This window comes from Anguilla rostrata, chromosome 12 (assembly GCF_018555375.3).
Source record: "Anguilla rostrata isolate EN2019 chromosome 12, ASM1855537v3, whole genome shotgun sequence".
Taxonomy (NCBI): Eukaryota; Metazoa; Chordata; class Actinopteri; order Anguilliformes; family Anguillidae; genus Anguilla; species Anguilla rostrata.
The window spans coordinates 9,934,063-9,955,515 of NC_057944.1; the positions used below are offsets into that span (position 1 = coordinate 9,934,063).

Here is a 21,453-nt window from a genome sequence, read left to right on the forward strand (position 1 = left end):
GCACAAGGTCTGTCAGTAAAGATGTGCTGTAGACATGGCCATGAGCACTGGGGAACTTTAAAATAAATTGAGGTCTTTTGTTCCATGCAAGGTCCCTTTTCTAAAATGTGTAAGTGAGGTGTTTGCCATTAAATGTGGGGAGAGATGTGGTAACCAAAGGCTAATGCCGTATTAAGCCTTTGAACAGGCTTGGGGAACAGGCTCTTACGCAAATGCTTTCATTCCACTTCCAGAAAAATCCATACAGCGTCTAATCGATAAGGATCAGCAGTCATGATTGGGCATCATAGATGGGTAGTCAAGGCAACTGCATTTATGAAACCATATTTTATTGCTGTCATGAGCATGACTAGTGCAGCACAGAAGGGGGTGAGGCGTAGGGCTGAGTTTCTCTCTGTCAGGTGTGTTATTTGCCCTTTTGTTATATACAAACTGGATAAAGGAGAACAAGATTAATATGTAACCTAAAATAAAATGAATAGTTGGTGACAAAATTTTCAAATGGAGGCTTAAGTTAATTGTACATTTTCTATTTTTCTAAAGCCATTGGAAGCCATTTAAATTTGTAAACAATCTATTCTCATGTGGTTAAAGTGCAGAGTCAATTAGCAAAGGTTACAGACATGGACAGTCACACAAGAAATGAATGAAAGAAGACACCAAACCGCCGCTTTTGTCCTAAAATAATCCAAAATGCAGAAACCAAAAGACAGCAGAATATTCCAGAAGAACCAGAGATGAAATGTAGGACACCCGACCTAGATGCAGGACTCAGATGCCCGCTTCCAACTTCCTACTTGCAAGTTGGCCAAAAACTAACTAAACAAAAAGAAAGCCACATTTTTTTAATGAGTGAAAAAGAGGAGGGGGCAGGGCATGGACACCACCTCTGACACACACACACACACGCAGACACACACACATTCTCACCTCAAATAGTAACCCCCCAGTTCCTGCCCTGTCTTATTTCCAGGCTTTGCTGGCTGAGATGGTGAATTACATGTCTGACAATACACACACACACACACACACACGCACGCACACACACACACACGTTCACCCCTGGAAACCCTGCCTTTTGACTGAATATTGTATTAACTCATGCGAAGCCTGTCAGGACGATCCGCATGTCAGCCGTCCGGCGTCCTCTCCTGGCTAAATATTTGATGATGGAGGCCGAGTGATCCGGGAGCTAACAGGCCATTTCATGACGGGTGACCTCGCTAAGTGCGCTCATAACGCTAAATATGGCGTGAACGCTCGTGTCTGCACATGCCGGCGCGCGTGTGTGTGTGTGTCTGTGTGTGTGTGCGTGTGTGTGTGTGTGTGTGTGTGTGTGAGTGTGTGCGTGCGTGTGCTTCTGTGTGTGTGTGTGTGTGTGTGTGTGTGCTTCTGTGTGTGTGTGTGTGCACATGTGCTTCTGTGTGTTTGTGTGCACCTGCTCATGTGCTTTTGTGTGTGTGTGTCTGTGTGTGTGTGTGTGTGCACATGTGCTTCTGTGTGTGTGCGCACGTGCATGTGCTTCTGTGAATGTGTGTGTATGTATGTGTGCTTGTGCGTGTGTATGTGTGTGTGTGTGTATGTGTGTGTGTGTGTGTGTGTGTGTGTGTGTGTGTGTGTGTGTGTGTGTGTGTGTGTGTGTGTGTGTGTGTGTGTGTGTGTGTGTGTGTGTGTGTGTGTACGCTCCTGGTGGAGCTCTTGGATTGAGACTCCCAGCAGACTGGCTGCCCACCGCTCCTCTCCCTCACTCTCTTTCTGTTTTTCCATCTCTTTCTCTCTCTCTTCTTTCCTCTCTCTCTCTCTCTCTCTCTTTCTTTCTCTCTCTCTCTCTCTTTGTTTGTGAGGGCATCATCCAGGCCTGCACGTTTAAATGTTTCATGAAACTACAAAAAAAAAAAAGAAAGAAATCAGAAGGAGGATGATGGGAGCGGTGTCTCCGGGGCCTCTGCATAAAGGGATCCTGCCGTGTCGGTAAATAATTCATCTGCACATTTTATCCTTCGGGCCGGTTCAGAATCGAGCGGGTGCTCGAACCCCTCTCCTATAGTTCACTGGAATCTGACCCAATTCTGGCCCTAATGAGGCTGAGTGTGGCGCTCGCGCTGCGGTCGGGGAGCCCGGGCCCTGGCTGTTCCAACCGTCTCTGCGGCCTGCGCGAGATTAGTCGAGATTAATTACAGAGCCGGCTGCGCCTGCGGCGGAGGACATCTCGGAGACAGGAGCGAGACGCTTTAAAAACTCAGCCCGCAGCTCCTCGTAATGTAGGCCCCGACGTCGCCTCTAAAGTACCATTATCCTGTCAGTCCTTCCTAAGTGTACCTTCGCTTTCGAAATCTTGGCTGCGCACACCTCCTCTTGTCTTCGGATCAGCGCTCGACTGTAATTACCCGGGGAAATAAGGGAAAGGGAAAGCGCACGGGGGCTTGTGACGGGTTTGGCAGCTTCCTGTGCGTCGGACTGTAGCGTGTTTTTGAATTTTTCCTGCGCGCAGGTTGTAACGCGTTCGGCTGTTTCCTGCGTGTGGATTGTTAAGCGTTTGGCTGTTGCCTGCATGCGCAGCGCAGTGGGGGTTTGGGCAGTTTCTGTGGCTTGCAGCGCACTCCGCAGTTTTCCTGCCCGTGTGAAGAGCCGGTGTGGGGTTTACGTGGTTGTGTGAATGCGCCTTCATTTTCTCCTCAGAAGTTTGCAATTTAATTCAGCTTCAAAACGCATTTATGGAGCCTGGGGTGCTGCATAGGAATCTAAAGTGATTTGTAGTAGTTTTTCAGATCAAAGACAAAATTATTTAGGTTTATCTGTTTGGCCTACATGTTTAGAAAAATGGCTTTCTTAATGGTCACATTTATAGAGAAATGCTCCTCCGATGATCCAGGCTTGTTTATTCTGCAAACCCCTTGTGTAACACCTGGAAACTGGGTCACTGTCTATGGGGGGCACACAACACTCAGGAGAGGCGAGCTCTGAGGAGCGCATGCTGATTGGCTGGATTTACTCAGCCGGGCTCACCTTGACGCAAAGTGCTTGCGTGCATGTGTTTAGAATTGAAAAAAAAAAATAGATGCATATTTATGCACAGGTTGCATCTTAGTTGAATATTTATTTATTTTGGGGCTGAAAATAAGCTTATTTAATTTCCATTTTTGCAATTCTGATTTGTGTTTTTTTCCCCCTGTGTTGCCAAAGTAGTTTTGTGTGCTCTTGCGGTGCATTGTGCTCAAACACAGTTACGACGTGCGAGTGCGACACCAGACAGATGTTCATCTCTCGTTTGTGTAGCTGATGCATGTCAATAGGTTTTTGCCTCAGGACTTTTGTGCTTCTAAGTGGACAATCATGGGAGAGTAGGGTCATGTAGTCTTTTGGGCATCGATGCGTATTTCGCAGTTGTAGTTGTATGTTGACATTTACAAACATTTGCCAAGCCATTAAGCTCCATTCAGCTCCCAAGCCAAGCTTTTCAGCATTACCGAGGGGGGGGGGGGGGGGTGCTGCCCATATTTAATTGTCTGTGTCTGGCCCATCTTTTGCTGTAAATAGCACGTGACACAAAGCATTAGCAATTGTGCAAGATCTTGGGATCGTATTCTGAGTGAAAAATGTTTTCCTTTTTCGGGTTTTAATTCTGAAGTTGTCCTCGGACTACAAGAGTGCATCGCAATCTGGCAGTTAATGCGTTTAAAACCCGCAAAAAAGAGCATTAGCGTTAAATTGGCATAGGCCACAACATGACTTAATGTAAAGTAAATCTACAAATATACAGGTAAATGCAGTCACTTTGACATACTCAATATATCAATCCTTTGAATGTTTGCATAGCATGCTTTGACCAGGATTCACTCAACATTCGTCCTTTTCATTGCATTTGGTGCTTTTCTTCGCAAATATTTTGGTAAATTCAGTCATCTCCATAAGGAACTTGTGAAATTGTGCTCGTACTTTCAGACACAGACTGACAGGAGATCTGAAGTTGGTTTGTTCTCAGCGTTCTTTTCAAACGTATTCGGTGAGGCTTGGTGAAATTAAATCCGTCGTTTCTGGTAGTCGTGTGAAGCGATATGAGAGCGGGGAGGAACGATGTGCGAAGACCTGAACTGGAGGGAGAGAACAGTATGCTGGCGGAAGAGGGGGTTTGGGGGAACCGGGGGACCCTTAATCTGAAGCACACTCCGCTGGCTCAGGCAGATAGGCCTTTCTCACTGGAACGAATGCTTCCGCCATTTTAGAGTTTGCCAGATAGGGTGGAAGGGAAGCTTTTCTTGGGCATTATGGGCCGGGATTTCTGAGAGACAGGGGGAGGGGGATGACTCTAAGCTGGTCTCTCTCTCTCTCTCTCTCTGTCACACACACACACACACATACAAGTTAGTTGTATCGTATGTAGAGTACAGTAGATTTCTACTTCCATTCTGCTGTCAGTAGAGGCAAAGCCTCCGTTAAAAGGATAGCCAAAGAGAGCCACGTCTGCTGCCCGTTTGGGCTGCCGCGCCGTTCGGCCTCTCTGTTGCGTAACCTGCTTGGAGAAGGCCCAATTAAATTTAGCACCGGCCACATAACAATCCTTACTATTATGCAAATGCTACCAACTGCTGAAAGCTTCAGAACATGATGTCTTCATTTGGAAAGGGGACCTGGCATCCCATTCTGTGAAACGTTTTTCTGAACCCTGCTATATGATCATTTTTAGTGTTTATTTAATTATTCAAAAAGGCAGCAAAGTGGCCTGTAGACCTTTTATGAAGTGGTACCGATCAGTGGCATTTGTTGAATTCCCGTTGTTGGTGGCTTTAGAGATCAAGACACGCTCACACACACACACACACACACACACACACACTCACTCACTCACACACAGGTGTGCACATACACACACATGCAGGCGTGCACATGCACACACGCACACATACGTGGACACACACACAAACTCACAGGCGTGCACATTAACCCACAGGTGTGCACACACACACACACACACACACACACACAGGCGTGCACACGGCTTTCATGCCACGCCCTTCCTCTGCATCCTTTCTCCCTCCCTGCATTTCTGTTTCTCCGTAAGGGGCCGGGGTGTTTGTTATTCCAGCGCTCCTCCATCGCAGTGAAGGATCTTTTTGTGAAGGGGGACCCAGCTGACCCCAGATCAGTTGAGGGCCAGGCTTGCTGTTCAACGGGCAGTAAAAAAAATAAATGAAAAAAACACTTGAGGAAAAAAGGACTACGTCAGTTTTTCTCTCTCGCTCTATCTCTTTCTGCTCTCCATTTTTTTCCTCTGTCTTGCTGTCTTTCTCTTCCTCTGTTACACACACACACACACACACATGCACACACTCTCACAAACACTGGCTGTGTGTGTGTGTGGGTTTGTGTGCGAGTGTGTGAGTGTGTAACAGAGAGAGATGTATGCTGGAGCAATGGTCAGCCTCCATCCTTCACTACAGGCCAGCTCCTCATCTTTTTTCGTGCACAGCAACCGAAGCACTTTGAGGAGAGGTGGGGAAAGGAGGATACAGCAGGGAGGGAAAGAAAGCGAGGGAAAGGGAGAGAGAGAGGAGAGGGGGGTTGGAGAAAAATCAATAGTGTTGTGCATTAATCACACAAGCTGCCACAGGGAATTATGGGAACGTGGAGTGAGGGATGTGCAGTGCTTTTTGCAGTGAGTGCTCGGGGAGTGAGGGGTATTAACCCTTTGAAGTGTAGGTTTTTTGGAATTCTAAGTCAGTGTTCTAGAACTCCTTTGCTTTCAGGCCCCAGTAGCGATTAAAGCATTAGAATGTTCAGTTAAGAACATTCTAATCACGTTTGTGACCTTACACTGTAAATGGTGCTTGAGGGAAGGGAGCCTTTAACCTTTATTTGGGGAGCAGCAGTGCCCTATGGGTTGTAGGAGTTATTATATATCCCATATATTATTTTAGCTGTGCTGTACTATTTGCCTAACAGAGCACAGTGTAGGACATGCTTAAAACAGGACTAACAAAATCACTCCAGAGCACCTCCAAATGCCTCCTTAAATTCAGTGGGATAAAGTCGTCTCCTGGCATATGTATACATAAGATCAGTGCTTGCTTTTTTGGTGACATGTGCACCCTTAGCTGTAATAGTTAGCAGCAGTGTACCCCCCTCCTTCGACTGACGGAGAACGAAGGGGTTTCAGACGGGAGCGACACGTCGTCTGACGGCCACACCGAGGGACGAAACGTCGAACCTCGAACCAAATTCCCCGTTTTCCGTTACGTCAGCGCAATATGGCTGGTGCGGCGGGGGAGCGAGCGTGCGCTAATATTTAATAAACAGAATCTGTTTTTGTTTTTTTTTGACTGCGCTGGTTAGCGCGGGCCTGTCCCGGGTTTTGCGGATGGACGCAGGCCAGGCCCCCTCCGATGGCCCCCGTCCAAGAAACGGATTAGCGATAAGCGCGCCGTGAGCTAATTACGGACCAGACAACCAATTAATTCCCCTTTATGAACCCTCGTAGATTTTGGGGCATCCTGACAGGGGGGAGGTGCTTTTGGGCAGCCCCGCCAGCCTTCCCTCCCGGGGGGGGAGTGGGTGGGGGGGCGGCGTTTGAATGGGCATGCGGCTGTCCCGTCACGCCCTCCATTTGGAAACAGAGCCCCCCCCCATCTCATCTTTTAAGCGTCCGGTTCAAAAAGACGCCCTCCCTCCATCCGAGCCGCAAATGACTGCATCTTCTGATTCCGCGGGAGGCAAATCCCTGAAGACGGCGCTTTTTAGCGGCAACTTTCGCGCGGAGAGCTCGGGCGACGGCGCGCATACCCATTAGCGGCTTATCCTGTCGGATCAGAGGCACTGATAGCGTACGCCGGGTCGTCAAAAACGAAAGACGCCGGGCTTAAGATACGAATTTCGTCGCTCGACAACACGCGCGCGGGCCGAAGAACGGCTTTGCGACAGCCGCTTTAAAAAACGCGCGAGGATTACGATTGTTTACGTCTGAAGAGCGGCCCGTCGGCGACGAGAAACGCAGCCGTCCCCCAAAAAAGGCAAAGGCCGCTCGAGGAAGAAAAAAGGTTTATCGTCTGTCGTTTCCCACTTCCTGTCCTCCCTCTTCAGTTCCTGTTTCGTCTCAATGCCAAGGGTCATTGAAGAGTGCAAAGGTGTTTAAATGGACAGATGAGGGGGAAACAAAGGCAAACGGAAGAAGCGAATCACGGAAATAAAGAGTGAGGAAGAAAGCGGTCGCTGCTTCTTAATTAGTTTTTTCTTGTTCCTTGTAGTCATTATTGCTGTTGTTTACAGAGGAGTATAACATGCAGTAAAGGGTCCTGTGGGAATACACAGTGGATGAAACAGGCCGCTTTCCTGGGGGTAGCTGAATGCTAATGTTCGTTTTGCTAAACGCACTGATGTCTGAGCATCGTGCTTCCTGATTGGCTTGAGCTCAAACATTGGCTCTGACTTTGACAGGGGACAAATCTGATTGGTGGTGTTGCTTTCGTAGAATGTAGCTTGGGAGTTTTCCCCGTCCATGAAGATGACCTGTTTTCTCCTCCGAATGTGCTGGTGTGAACTGTACGGCCGGTTGTCACAGGATTTTCTGTTCATAAAAGTATTTTCATGAAAAGCATGCCACAGAATAGTTTTCAGTTTCATTTTTAATTTAATTTAAATCTAATGTTCTTTACCTTAATATTTTAATTGATTGCCTTAATATTTTAAATCATTTTAATTTAATCCTTAAGGCATGATTGAGTTGCGTCATTTCAAGTTAATTTTGGTAGGTTTGCTAACATATTACCCATTGCTCATTTTGCTAGGAACCTGCACAAGTTTTCTTAGCTACAGTATATGGCTTAGTGCCAGACGACACAGAGCATTGAGGTGAGTGTAAACTGGCGTATTGTGGGGTTACCTAACTTATCTTTAAAAGGGCGTTAACTGTCCATCTGTTTCCATGTACGTGTCTTGATTATCAAGCAATTAACAGAATAACAGGTATGAGTAAATATAGCCATTTGTCAAAGTGCTAGCATCGTAAAATTGTGTAGCATATGCAGTGGCGGCTGGAGTGTATTAAAAGGGGATGTAAAGCACTACCTTTAAACCGACCTGTAGCCCCTACCCTCAACCTAGCGGTTTCTGTTTATTTTGTTTGATTAACAATCAAACAATTAAATTGCTGAATAATTCAGACGCCTCTAATAATTAAGAATGATAATGACAAAAAAATTTTGTTTTGTTTTTTGGATTTTTTTTTGCTCTTCTTGTGAGCGTGTTGTGCTTTGTCACTGTTGGTTGGCCATCAATCAATGGTAGTTAGCATTAGCCGAGATTAGTGGGCCAGGCTGAGCGTAATGGGGCCTGACTGGAGCAATGATCGCCGGTTTAAAGGTCAGGAGAGTGTTTTCGTCCCATTGGCCGCCCTGGGGTGAGGCTTGGGATCGGCGTGGGTTCTGGTGACGGGCTTTTCACTGGAGAAAGCGTGGCCACATTCACTGAAACATTTTGGTTGCAGTTGTTTTCTCCGTGAGCATGAGTCATGTAGTTCAGGAATACAGAATACTGAGGCACTAAGTCTAACCCTGAAGTCCTAACTCTAACCCTAAACCTGAAACTCAAACCCTAATGCTGAAGCCTCAACCCTAACCATAAATCTGAGGCTCTAACCCTAATACCATACAGAAATGCTGAGCTCTAACCCTAACCCTAAATCTGAGGCTCTAACCCTAATGCTGAAGCCTCAACCATAACCCTAAATCTGAGGCTCTAACCCTAATACTGAAGCCTCAACCCTAACCCTAAACCTGAGGCTCTAACCCTAATGCTGAAGCCTCAACCATAACCCTAAATCTGAGGCTCTAACCCTATTGCTGAAATCATAACCCTAAATCTGAGGCTCTAACCCTAATACTGAAGTAGCCTATTCCCTGAATGTTCCGCACAGATCTTCAGCTCAGACAAAATGGACGACTCTTCCACTCCTTCTTCCCCTCCCTCTCCCGTTCTTATTGAACCTTTGATCCGGGAGCTGCTTGCCTTTTATCTCAGTCAAGATAGCCTTCAAATTAACTGACCCAAACTAAGCGTTACATTGAAGTTCAATACACAAATTCTTGCTGTTTGTTGTTGTGTTCACAGGTTTTATTTAGAAAATATATATTTCTAAATTCTAATATTTTAATTTATAAAATGTTTATGTTTATTTTTAGAGTGATGAAGGAAAATGTTAGAATATATGTATTTTTACATTTCCATATTCTTTGTAATATGGAACACATATTTTTGTAATTCATATGCAATTTAGATGCCCTGAAGAGCTGGCAGAAATAGAGAAAGGAATTGAGAGAGAGAAAAAAACAGAGAGAGAGAGGAGGATTTGTGGCAGCAGTGAGGCTGATTGACATTTGGATGGTCGTGCGTGTGAGAGAGAGAGAGAGAGAGAGAGAGCGCCGTCTTGCAGAGGCAGATGTAATTGTTTTGATTTTGCAGGCGGGGTGATGGAGGTCGCTGGCTGCCTAGCTCCGCCTCCTCCCGCCATTTTCTCCCTGGCTTAACCCCACGGGTGCCGCGCAGGACAGTGAGGCCGGCAGGTAGTCGCAGGGCTGCCGCAGGGCTGCCGCCGGTCTGCCGCCGGGCTAGCGTGGTCTCAGCTTGTAGCAGGCGGGGATTTCGGGCGGGCAGTGGGAGGGCAGCTTGAGTCTGTGGGCCCTTATGACCCGCTGCTCTGACCCTCTGTACCGGGAAAGAGAAGAGAGAAGGGTAGCAGACAGGAGAGGGGCAGAAAGAGGAGAATGAGAGAGAGAGAGGGTGAGAGAGACAGAGAGAGAAAGAGAGGCAGAGAGAGTGAGACAGAGAGAGAGAGAGAGAGAGAGAGCTTCCGTGCCTCTCTTCACATGGGCAGCCTTGAGTTTCTCTTATTACCCGCATCACTCTCATTGTTAAAGGAGAGAGCTGAAAAGGAAGGAGAAAAGCAAAGCTGGGACTGAATAATCATGATTCCTGTGTGTGTTTGTATGCATGTGTGTGTGTGTGTGTGCGTGTGTGCGTGCATGTGCGTGTGTGTTTGTGTGTTTGCGTGCATGTGCGTGCGTGTGTGTGTGTGCGTGCGTGTGTTTGTGTGTGTATGTGTGTGCCTACAGCAGGGTTGTGCAAAATTCAGAATTTTAGAATTTGCTTCCATTCAGTTGGGTTGGGATTTGAATTTAATTGGCCACGCACCACAGTGTGTTGAATTGGAATTTGAATTGTAATGACAGGAAGTGGAATTTAATTCATTGCAGTTCAAAGGAATTTCACTCAGTCACACAACAAGAGAACGGCAATACATCTGACATAATTTACCACAAAACACCAATAACTGCATCGTTCATTTCTAGAAAGTAATATTGCTTTTCACATCAACCTCAGTACCTACTAGATAAAGGTTGTCAAACTAAATTCCCAGTGGGCCGCAGTGTCTGCGAGGTTTTGTGGTGTCCTTTCAGTTAACTGCCAATTAAGGCCTTGAAAACAAGGTGTGCACTCTTTAGCCAATCGATGAACCACTGGTGCTGCAAAAACCCTGAAAATCAGCAGATACTGCAGCGCTCCATGACCGGAGTTAAACCTGCAAACACTGCGGCCCTCCAGGACTGGAGTTAAACCTGCAGACTCTGCGACCCTCCATGACCAGAGTTAAACCAGCAGACACTGTGGCCCTCCAGGACCGGAGTTAAACCTGCAAACACTGCGGCCCTCCAAGACCGGAGTTAAATCTGCAGACACTGCGGCCCTCCAGGACCGGAGTTATACCTGCAGACACTGCGGCCCTCCTGGACTGGAGTTAAACTTGCTGACACTGCGGCCCTCCAGGACTGGAGTTAAACCTGCAAACACTGCGGCCCTCCATGACCGGAGTTAAACCTGCAGACACTGCGGCCCTCCTGGACTGGAGTTAAACCTGCAGACACTGTGGCCCTCCAGGACCGGAGTTAAACCTGCAGACACTGCGGCCCTCCAGGACCGGAGTTAAACCTGCAGACACTGCGGCCCTCCAGGACTGGAGTTAAACCTGCAGACACTGTGGCCCTCCAGGACATCGGTGTACTAGATTAACCAGATTAATACGGTTGTAATTGTATTTTATATTTAAAGCCACCATCACTTAAATTTTTTACAGACACTTAAGGCATTGCTCATTTACTCATTGAATTCATATTCATATTTTTTCCATCAGAATGAACAGAATCTAGGTTGTCAGATCAATAAGTAGCTATACTATGCTCTAGAATATGGTGGCATTGATAACTGAGTGATAGAGGTTGCCCGAGAAAAGTTGCCTGTGGTTTATCAACAGCCAATCACAGTTGAATAAATTTCAGAAACAAGGGTTCCTTAAAAACTGGCTTAGGTTTGACAGTAGTCTGAACTTTAGGCAAGTTTCTAGTGTGCCTAACAACATGGATTTCATTTTTACTGGGCCTGTTATTAATAATCATAGGAATGGTTATATTACTGTTGGACAACAGTACGAACATCGGGGCCTGCTGGAGGAGGTAGCGTTACTGTACTAAATGGTCTGAGAAGAGGAAGTAGCTGAGGCAGGATTACTTGAGGTGGAGCGTGTAAATAGTGACACGTGCGCTAGGCTAACAAGCACGCTGGAACTTACTGTGTGTTTACGGATAGCATGCGTGAGCTCAGTCGGTTTGGATGTAGACTGTCTCCTATATAAAGTGCAGAGCACTCCCAAAAATTACTACAGTTGTCAATGAAACGGAAAGTGTGCGACATGAAGGCTGAAGCCATGAATGAAGACTAGGTAGTCTGCTAAAATCCTAAAAATCAGAGAGGAAACACACATTTAGAGGCCTCTCAACTCTAAAACACATGACAAAAAAGTCATGGTTAGTGCGACTGTCTTCACATGTTGCTGGTATGATAATGTTTTTGTACCAAGTATATTAAGATAAGCCTTACTGTAAAAAGCTTCATCACAAGTATGTATATGAATTTTAATTTGACTTCTTTTCAAATTCAAATTCAAATTGCAATTATGTTTGCTGCTGCAGTTCAAATTCAAGAATCAAACAGGAATTAAAGGCATTCACAGTTAAATTCTCAGAGCAAAACCCTGGTGTACCGATCTGTTTATGGGGGTTTGTCATCTTCATTAAAGTTGATGAGTTAAAAGAAAATTAATGAGAGGATTTCCGTCCATTTGCATGGGGACTGTAAATTTTAATATTGCTCCAAAACAACAGCCACTTGCTGTCAGCCAGGCTGTGACATCATCTTTTTAATAAGACAAGGTGCTGACAGAACTTTCCAGAAAGATTCTCCGGGGAGGCATTATTAAGCCTTGTTTGTATCAACACAGTGTTCTGTCTTTATTCGGTTTCTCTTCAAGCAGTATCACAGATTTCAAATGACAAATACTGTACAGTCATATTTGCAAAAGCGATGCTAGACAAAGACATGAGGAGGGTACTCTGTCATTCTGATCTTAAAATTGTAGGAGGGATTCAAACCCTCTGTCATTGGTTACCAGTGGGGTTCCTTTGAAGTAATATTTATTCAAAACCAAATATTTATCTGCCCACCGTCGTTTGAACAGAAATAGTTAACTTTTATTTATTTTAGAGAAGAGAACTCTCTTAACAAGCCCTGTAAAACTAAAACAACAAGAAATAATGGGCAGAAAAATCTGAATCGATTTTTCCACATACTTTCAGCTGTATTTTAACATTGCCATGGAAACGGTCCACAGCCTTCCTAGGGGCAGGTGTTATTGTTTTAGGTCTTATCAAAGCCAAATTGAACTTGAACTTGGAGAAGTTACAACCTACAGATGCAAATAACCTTAGTGTTCAAGGGTACAGGCCTACCGGTGCCTACTGGATGGTGCTTGGCCATAGGGACTTCCTCAAGCTGAGCCCTGGAAATATGGCTACCTGGCTACCCCACAGCCAGGTAATGCACAACAAACCATACTCTAATGCTAGCACAGCCAAGCCGCTACTTCGTTGTCCAGTGTTGATGGAGGGCATTCATTATCATAGGCCTAAGTTGGCAAATATAAAGCCTTTTATTCATAGTTGTAGCATAATGATATAGTAATATAGTAATGTGTGAATTCCACCTTTTGCTTACCGGTGTGTTTACAGTCGAAGTTGTGTACAGGGCGGAATCTGTGGGGAAAAGGGCCTGTGTTCATTCTGCTGAATTTGAACATCCTGCTTATGTTGTAGTTAACAGACCTTAACCACGCTCTTAACAAAAACACCTATTTCAGGATAAATAGTACCTGGGGGGGGGGGATTTGCTGCCCCAAATATCTGCAAGTTTTATGAAAATATGTGCATGTGTACGTTGTCAGTTCAGTGTGCGGTTATCTAAAAGCAATTATGCAAATAAGCCTGGCTGTGAAATAAGCGTGGCTGTGAAATATTCTGTTTAAATATCGACACCACTGTTGACCTTGGCGAGAACAGACGATAGATGTGGGAATTTGATTGAGTTCACACTGACTACAGTTTCAGAGCAGAGAGAGGCTTCCATCTGGAGGAATGTGCAACATGTGCTCATCTTTTATCTCATCTCACAGGTTTCAGTTTTGTGCAGAAGTCTTTGGAGCCCAGCAATTTTTCCCCAAACCTGTTTTATTAGTAACTTCACGATGGACTTTTGAGTTGAGGAAAATGCTGTCCCCATTCAAATTTTGATTTCTGAGGTTTGGCCATGACTCCTTTCAGGAATGATGACAGCATCCAAGTCGTGAAAGGCACAAGTTTAAATTAAAATTCACTTCCATATCCAAATGGCAGTTGAAATGTCAAAAGCTTTGTTGTCTGTTAACTTAAAATTTCTCCCCAATAACTTTTGGCCTAAAAAAAAACACAGAAATTGGCTTTCTGTTCAAAAAAAAAAAAAAAAACAGAACATCTTCCCTTCTCTGGATACCGCGGACGTGGTACCGCTTCTGTTTCCGCTTTGTCGTCATCGTTATTGTTGTTCATGTGAGGATGATGTTGGCATGGTAACAAAGGATGGAGTGCATTTCAAGGGCTCCAGGACAAGAGGAACCGCATGCCCCCCCCCCCCCGCCTCCCCCTTTCCCCCGAGGCTGTCAATCACCACCTTCCCTGCCCTCAGCCCTTTCGGGAGACGAAGGGGGACGCAGAGATAGAGAAAGAGAGAGAGAGCATGTGAGAGAGAGAGTGAGAGAGAGTGAGATAGAGAAAGAGAGAGAGAGCATGTGAGCATGTGAGAGAGAGAGTGAGGGAGAGTGAGGGAGAGTGAGAGAGTGAGGGAGGGTGAGAGAGAGTGAGGGAGAGTGAGGGAGAGTGAGAGAGAGTGAGGGAGAGTGAGGGAGAGTGTGAGAGAGAGAGAGAGAGAGAGCGAGTACAGTACTCGCTAGCGATTCCCGTGAGAATAATTAACTCAAACCGCAGAGCTACTGTGAAGCTCAGAGGCTGCTTGCTCAGCAGCATGCGTGCGCGCGGCGTCCCTCTCCGGATGAAAGCGGCTCGCTGACCGCGTCCGTGTTCTCCGCGGCGTCCCGTGAGTTCTGCCACCGGCCCCTTCTCCTTCAAAATAAGAGTTAACGCTCATCCCTGGAGGTGCCTTAGAAGCCCGCTGCATGTATTAACATCAGATTCCAGATGATTTTAATACGGTTTTAGCTCCTTCCCTGTGCTTTTATTCAAACAGTTTTTTATTGGAAAGACACGGCCACAGTGGTTTGCCTTTTGTCTCCTGCCCTTTGTGATGTATGAAAACAACCGAAAGGGTTTTGGCTCCAGTCGGACTTTTATTGTGACATCCCACTGAAGTTACACTTTGGTTGAGTTTTTGCCATTTTCGCCCTAACAGTGAGGGAAAAGCAACAGGGTTTGAGGCGTAACCGACAGCTGTCAGTCTGCTGTTACAGCCACTGAAAGGAAATTCCTTCTTTTTTTTTTTACATCCCTCTTTTTCTTCAAGATGCAAACCAGAAGAAGCCCAAGATGCAGAGAGTCAGGTGACGCTGACTGCTTTAATCGCATGTGTACTTACAATGCCTTCTTATCGTATGGTGTGTGTCACTGACAGTGTTCTTACCGGGATGACTTCATTCAGTCTATTCCAAAGTGAGCTGGAGAAGGTGGTTCTTGTATCCTTGGTGTGGAGGGAAAGCATTTCACAGCTAGCACTTCCCAAAAACAGACAAATGATGTGGCGTTTCCTATGGCGGAACCTCTGTGGATCGCAGGCACCTGGCTAAGCGAATTAGCCTAATATATTTTCAGGTTCAGCAGTGCTGATGTAGCCCGGAGAACCTGAGGAGCGGTTGTCATGTGTGCTAACCGAGGCATGCGCTAGCCCACTCACCAAACAATGAATGTGATTTCTCTCAATTACGAAGAGATGTCCTTATCAAGTGATAATTACGCTATATGCAAACAAAGTACGCGCACACACACACACGCACGCACACACACAAGCGCGCACGCACATTCTCAGCTCTCAAGGGAACGAGAAAGAAAGAAAAAAAAAGAAAGCAACAATGACAATTTGCCAATAAGGAACTTGGAGTGTTCCATCTGTCGACTGAGAGAGTAAAGCTGAAGTAATTAGAGATAATTTCTCCTTTAATTGCCGGGCTATTAGCTCAAAGCTATCCTAACCCGCTGCACGCCTGCGTGAGTCTGCCAGCAGACTGTGATCACAGCCCAGCTCACCTCAGCGAACGTGTTCCTCCAGTCGTTCCCTTCTGCGGGGGAAGACCAGAACAGAACGTTAGACCCAGTGTTTTGTGCTTAAAAATAAAGATGGGAGATTGAGTAGAGTTTAAAAAAAAATAGAAACGATATTAAGATTTGGAACAGCTAGAATTGCGTTTAATGTTAGAGCATTTAATTAATGCTGTATATAGCAGGGTCGAGTAAGAGGGAAAGAGAGAGGTTAGGGTGGATTCGGTTTTTTGTATTGCAGAATAAAATCATGCAAGGCCTACATTTTTCTTCAAATGTTCACATTGGGTGTATGTATGTGTGTGTGTGCGGCGTGGGGGTGGGGTGAATGGTTTTCGGGTTGGTGGAAATATGTTTGGCTTGCGTCAAATTGTTTTTAAAGTTTTTAAGTTTTAGTAAAACTGGAATGACACTTGTGAGATGTTTTTCATAACCACTGACTAAACCAGTATAAATTTGGTTCCAGTTTTGTCTCTATTTGTTGTTGGTTGTTGTTTTTGCCTGTATGGTTTCTTTGAATATAATAAGATAAAGATGAAAAATAATTGAGACTGTCAGTTCAAGACAAAAATATCAATAACCTACTGCTTGAAAGCCGTGTTTCATTTAAATTTATCGTGGATAAACATGATTTATGTCCCCCATGCCTTCATTATAGTATATTTTAAAAAATATATAATTCACACCTTCACAAAATATGGCTGATACTTTCATTGTGAATTGAGATCTAGCGGAGGTAAGCGGCAACCATTAAGCATATATATTGTTTATATGGTTTGGAATTGAGATAAAGATATATTGAATATTTTTGCATTAATTTTATTTCATTGCTTTAAAATCCCTGTAATGTGCTGGGTATATCTGACCCAGGCTAGCAGTTTCACAGATGCTGATAAGTAAACGGAGCACAAGGGAAAGGTTAAAGGCTGATGCTTCCAATAAAAAAAAATAAAAAAAGCTTTTCTAAATGTTACGGGCAGGAGTCTCAATCCTTATAACAATGCCCATACCGAGTTTCATAACTCTATGTGAAATGGCTGTGGAATTACTAGCATTTTCCCACAGATTCATTGCATTGTATTTCAGCCATATTTTGCCACACCCACATGAAACATACGGTATAAAAGGTACGTTAGATAATTTACCAAATTTTGTCCCTAATTAGTCAACTTTTGTAGGAAGAGAAAAATTTTAAGTGTTTTGAAAATTATTCAAAATGGAAGAAAATACAATATGTTGGTCACATGGTGTGAGGAGAGACATCTACTTACATTATTTTCAAGTCTCTTGGTCAAACACTAGCGGAGTTATGATTGCTTAATAATTGCAAATTCAACTGACTATTATAGCACCACCAAGTGGGCAATTGGCACCAAATTTTGTACTGCATTGTTGGGTGCTACCTTCTAGTAGAACACCAAGTTTCACAAGAATCAGCTAAGTGGATTAGGAACAAATGAGAAAAGTAATAGATGAGTAAATATAATACAAAATGGTGGCCAATTCAAGATGGCGCTGATGCAACAAGCATCAGTAGCTATAATCCTAATGAGGGTTTTTACCATCATAGCATGGTTGAAATCTCTGCTAGGGAACTGTGATTATTCGTGAATTTTTAAATGTTTTAAATATTTTGGATCTGTAGCACTCTCATGTTGTTGGATATGCCTGAAACTCGAGTGGTAGAGACTGGATGTAACTGTTGTTGAACTAACCAAATTTCATATCTTTATGCCAAATGGTTGTGGATTTATTAGCATTTTTGTGACAAGCTGGAAATTCATTGGCTCGTCATTTGGCCATATTTTGACATAACTAAAAAAGTAATATCTATATAAAGGTATTTGAGATTAAGTACAATACCAAATTGCTCAATTTTTGTAGGAGGAGAAGCATTTTACGTGTTTTCCAAAAAAATCTAAATGGTGCAAAATCCAGTATGGCAGACTTTATTGGTCCTTGATGTGAATTTATTCCTCATGAGGAGCAAGACCTGTGAACCAAATTTTGTGGGCAAATGGGGTTCAGGAGCTTATGAATGTCAAAAAGTTTGTCATGTGCACTATAGTCCAACCAAGTGTTCAATCTATGCTATAATCCAAGAATTTAGGCATCCAAACAATTCTGCCAAATTTGGTAATTTTGGGTCATTTCAGTTCACGGTTATTTGAGATGAAATCCAGCAGCTTCATTGCTTGGACCCCTAAAAATTGTATCAGTGATGCACTTAAAGTCTGTTTGGTATTGGAATTATTCTCGTGCTGATTTGTAAAATATTTTATCTGATATCTATATTATTTTAAGGAGGTTTCTTGTAATCAGTGATGATCTTGCTCCTTTTATTGGTGAGATTGTTTTTATGTACTTGAAGCAATTACATATTTAATGTGGGAACTGAGGTGACGTACAGAAAAAAACAAAAGACTGGAAATAGAAAAGCAAATGACAAGAAACTCGAGAGAACACGGTGACAGAAGCAGACACAAGGCGGGAGACTCCAAAAGGAAGGAACAGGGCCAACTTCAATACACTGACAAATGAGAAACAGGTGACAATAATTACATCAATTATTCAATAATCAGTGCAGCATAAGTCCTTTGCCACACTCTGCGAGCAGGGACCATGACAGTATATTCACACACACACACACACACACACACACACAATTTCACGAGTATCCACAAGGTATGTAGTGCTGTGTTGCTATGTTGGCAGCCATCTCATGACATAGGTGCTAAATTAAATGAAGAGAGCTTCACCATGATTTTCCTACAGCAGGTTTAAATGGAGTAGTTGGCTGGTGAGGCCATTTTGACCCAAGATCAAATAGAATTTGAATACAAAGTTACACTGTTAAGTGACAGTGAACCTAGCATGAGACAGTCAACATGTCCAGTAAGATTGCTGGAAAACAAGATGGCGTGGGGGTGATCTGTGAGTCCTGAGGGGGGAAGAAAGGGCAGGGGACTATTAAAGATGTTACACATCCCCTGTATAGTGAATGTGAGCTGTGGCCACCAGGCAGAAGGTGTAGGGTGCTACCCCCTCCGAACCAACAGGGCTCGCAGCTCATTCATGCTTACCGGTATTGTGCTGCTGAACAAACTGTGGAACAAAACAACTGAACCTTGGTGTGTGGGGATGCTTGGTATTATATTATTACATGTAGAGCACTTACATTTCATGCTCAGGCCTACCGTAATGTTGGGGTGCCTTGCTTCCGTTGTTGTTGTTGTTGTTGTTGGTTGTCGGTTATCTGTTGACTGCTGTATGGCACATAATGAATTTACGAAAGTACAGTAAACTTGTCAAGCAATCAATCAATCAGTCAATCAATCAATAATGCTGGCTTGCAACTTGACTAGAAAGAGAGAGGTTAGAAGTATCTGAATGCTCGGTCGTATCTGTGGTACCTCCTTAGCTTAATAACCTTTAATTCTGAATACAAAACATCCAGCAAAGATGAGTGAAAGAAAGTGAACGCTCTTGTTTTAATTTTGTGGCAAGTGACCATGGCATAAATGAGGAAATTCACTCCCAGGTGTGTGGTTCTGTGATTTTAATGCACTCTGCCAGGGTAACTACCCACCATTTTTTGTTGCGTGCTTCTTTGCCTCCATGTTGTGCATTAAAATCATATAACCGCACTCCTCGTCGTGGATTATCCCTCACTTATTTATACCAGCTCTGCTCTGCCATAGTTTTCATGCTTAGTTTCTCTTGCAGTGTTTTCTTTTATTTAGGTGCAGTATATTTTGGTTATGCACCAGATGATTTTACATTTCCATATATATATATAAATATAATACACTGTATATATAAATATCCCTCATCTGCTATCGCCACATAACCCGTACCCCACCCCCCCCACTACACGATCACCACCTATGTGTCGTGCCTCTCTCTCTCTCCCTCTCTCTCTCTCGCTATTTCTCTGAAAATTTACTATTAAAACAAGAAGTAAAAGTGAAATGTTTAAGCATCTACTGTTCGTGCCTTGCGGTCAGATACAGAACGCATAATGAGTGACTCTTCTGAAGTGGGGGGGGGGGGGATCTATTTGGTCATGGAAGCTGCTTGCGTAATCCTTTAGTTACACTCAGCAGCTGTGGGGAGAGATACGCGCTGCGGGATTTTGCATAAATATCATTGCGAGGACAAAGCAATGAGAGCGATAAGCGCGCGTGTGAGGGGTCCCTTTGCATAATCCAGGCTAATCCACAATCTGAGTTTCTATAAAAAAAAAAAACAACACAAACTGTGAAACGTTTTGGGAAGGGGAGAGGAACGTGTTAACAAGCGCGGGCCATTTTGAGTGGCGGCCATTTCTGCTACTGTCTCATTGGAAGGTGGGGTTTCATTCTGTAGCTACTATAAACAAGGAAGCCATTTGAAGTAAACATTTATTAAATATGAATCTGTTCAATTCCCCCCTCCTACACACACACACACACACACACCAATATATAATTTCTCATTGATACTGGACTATTGTTCAGTTATTGAAGACAATGTTCCAAAGTTGTACAGGGTGAATGGTGTGCAATTATTAAAAAAATCATGAATAATGAATTAATGGTCAGCAACATCACAAGAAAAGGGGAGTTAAAACATGTTCTGTTGAATAAGAATAGTAAAATTATTTAAAAAAAAAAAAAAAAATAGAAATGCATATGTGGAAGACAATTATTGAGGACAAGTGATGAAGTCTAATAAAGAAATTTTAATGAAATCATCATTTCATTCAACATTTTTGATGAAAATGCATACCTGTGCATACGCGTGTGCTTATTACTTATCTATGCATGTATGTGTAAAATGCACACACACGCACACCACCCATTCGTACACAGACACATCCATGTTGTGTGCATGCGTGTGGGTAGCGTGTTAGTATGCTGGACGCTATGGTCTCTCATGAAAGGCAGGGATCGTAGGATTCCTCGGCTGTGACTTCGCCTCTGCGCACGTCGTGGCGATTTTTCACTGGGCTCTATCGCTGGCCTCCTATTGGACGAAACCGTGAGACGCCTGGGGGAGCCAATGACAGCCTGCCTCCTCCCCGTCCTCCTGATGTGTGTGAAAATAGACCGACTGGATAAATTGGATGACGTCTGAAGGAGGAGAAAGACGGAGGGCTTTCAGCTGAAAGGGAGGCGCCTTGTATTAACTGTTTGGAGGCCTAGTGGTAAACCTGCTGTGAGCCTGTTTGTGGGCAAGGAAGAGGAACACTATTGCAGACCCAAATTAATGGCCCTAATAGCTGTACCATTCAGTGTCTCTATGTAATAATGTTTGCAAATTGACCAGGGAAGTGTCTGCTGAGTGACTGGAGTCAGTGTTACCATTGGGCGAGACAAACTGGTCCTCATTGGCTCATCCAATCAGAGAAGATTCCCGGCCCCCTTTTTGTAAATCATAGTAATATTTAATAATTATTTTGTTGTGGTTAATGCCTGGAAACAAAAGGGTTTTCTTTTGTCCTGACTGCCTTTGTACAGTAAGACTGGACAAGGCAGTCTGGACCAATATAACTGCCACAAATATAATCTGAGGGCGAGTTTGTTAATTGTGCTGAGGATGCTCTTGGTTTACCTCAACCGCTCTTCATGGTTTGGAGGAAGAGGGTCTATTTAATGAAACACCTCCATCTTGACTCCCTCCCCATATCCAGCAGGAGAGGGAAGGCACGGAATGGCAGCCGCCTTGTTTTTTTTTTTTTTTTTTGGCCCCATTCCTGTCCGTTAACCACGGATGACATTAACATTTCATTCCAAAT

The 21,453-nt window shown here is 44.1% G+C and overlaps 1 protein-coding gene across 3 annotated transcripts in view; it reads left to right on the forward strand.

Moving 5' to 3' along the window:
• Positions 1-21,453, forward strand: part of dscamb (Down syndrome cell adhesion molecule b) — a 151,441-nt gene that overhangs the window by 31,241 nt on the left and 98,747 nt on the right. The gene's annotated exons all lie outside the window — the stretch shown is intronic.